The sequence below is a fragment of the Morone saxatilis genome, unplaced genomic scaffold (genome assembly GCF_004916995.1).
Source record: "Morone saxatilis isolate NCDOM2014 unplaced genomic scaffold, NCSU_SB_2.0 Contig12, whole genome shotgun sequence".
Classification (NCBI taxonomy): Eukaryota; Metazoa; Chordata; class Actinopteri; family Moronidae; genus Morone; species Morone saxatilis.
The window spans coordinates 20,411,079-20,413,246 of record NW_023339674.1 but is presented as its reverse complement, the minus strand read 5'-3'; positions in this window follow the sequence as shown (position 1 = coordinate 20,413,246).

Genomic DNA, 2,168 nt, shown 5'->3' with positions numbered 1-2,168 from the left:
AATGAGCTATAAATACAGGCTGCTATATGTTATTATTTGATTATTCTCATTTTAATCTGAATTTTAAAAGTTATAAAACTGTAATAAAGTCATTATCTGTGAAATTACAGTAATTATTGATGTTTTCACTGATAAAATCTGTATTGTGACAGTTTACCAATGCTTATACACTGATAAACAACATTTATTCAACGTTTCTGTTGTGAAAACTTCTTTATACAAGATCTCTAATATCTGTCAAATCCATGAAAAATTACAGAACAATTTTACATAATTTTTGAAATGTATTAACAGTATTAAACTGGAATTTAACAGCTTTATCTATTAAATAAACAATTCTTATTCACAAATGTATTTTGTTTTCTTTTTATGTGGAAAAAAATGACATTTTCTTTAAAATAAGCAGTAATTTTATGATTATTTGTAAATTCACAGGATTTTTTAAATAATTCTGTTTACAATGTATTAAAAATAGACTGCAGTTTTCAGATTACCTGTCTAATGTCGAAATATAGTGAAAGTTTCAACAAATATGACAAAAATGATATACTTAAGTGTGACCTACTGCACCTTTCAGAGGATTTATTTACAGAAATTGAAAGTAATATTCAGAGGTACGTATTTATTAGTGTATTTAAATTAGCCAGCAGCTGTAGTATGTGTTCATTCCCACCGTGTTCACATTGTTTAACTTACTTTGGCTTTCTGTCTGCGTGCGTCAGTGTGGTTAGACTACAAACCATCAGTAGTGCACATAAAGTTCAACAGGAAGGTGAAACTTCACTACTTCAGTGTGAAGCTCACAACTGTCTGAGGTGTCGGGCTTTTAACCTGTTTACTTCATTTCTGATTCACAGGAGACATATTTTTGATTTTCTATTGATTTTATAGTCTTCAGACTCCAGTATGGTTCACCTGACTGACGCTCTGGGTTTCAGGGACTTCAGAGTTTCCCATCACTCTGTTATCTTCCTTCTTCTCATACAGGCTTCTGCAGGTAATATTCTTTATTTCTTGAGCACAGGCTGCTCATAGCCGACCATATCTGGCCCTCTACATCACATTAATGAGCTTCAGAATTCAACAAAAAGGAGCATTAATCTTAAAAGTCAGCACTGAGACAAACTAGTTAGTAACTGGAATCAGATTATTGTGGTTTAATGATACATATTTCTACATTTCAGGGTCATGTGAAGTATAAATTAAATGTGTGTGGGACAGGAACACTGATACACTGAACTGTTAATAATTAATTCTGCAAACTTTATTTTCCAAAATATAAACAAATAAAAAAACAGGGCTCAAATTGCTGCACGTCCTATTTATAATAATTTTTTGATATTCTATATATTAAATACAAAAAACAAATGATACATTTGAAATTTAATTCATTTAAAAACTGTTTCTTTCTCAGGTTGGTTGACTGGTCCGTCTCAGCCTATAATAGCAATAGCTGGAGATGACATCATTTTACCATGTCACATGGGATATGCAATGGTTTCAGGCAGGATGGTAATATGGGAGAGACCTGACCTGAGTCCAAAATATGTTTATGTGAAGCAGAATGATAATGTGGATGTGAACTACTATCACAACCTGAATGATGGTGTGGAACTAGAGAGGGAAATACATCCATCCTACAAAGGAAGAACATCTCTGTCCATCGACAAACTGGAGGTCGGAGACGTTTCACTGAAAATCTCCAAAGTGAAACGCTCTGATGAGGGGAGGTATATGTGCAGCATTGGAAGAATGCTTATCACTTATATTGATCTTGTTGTTGGTAAGTGGATGTAGAGCATGTTTATCTATCAAACAAGATTGATTAATTATAGATGTTTTGTTTTGTTTTGTTTTATCTTTTTCTGCACTATTGCTGCATATTTAATACACACATTGCCTCAGATATTAGCATTAGCATTAAAAGAACTGAAACTGGATGTTTTTAGGTAAAGTTAAAACAAGAATGCTGTTGCACATGCATCAGATAACAGGAAAATTATTTCTTATATGTAAGATTTTCAAATGTGCCTCCATAACTGTTTTATGGGTTGAATAAGCCGATTTGTTACTCTGTGTGCATTATTGTTTAACTTTCACTTTCTCCTCTCTTGTAGCTTCAGATGCTGTCTCCACTCCTGTTATCAGTGTAATGAGCAGAAGTGGGG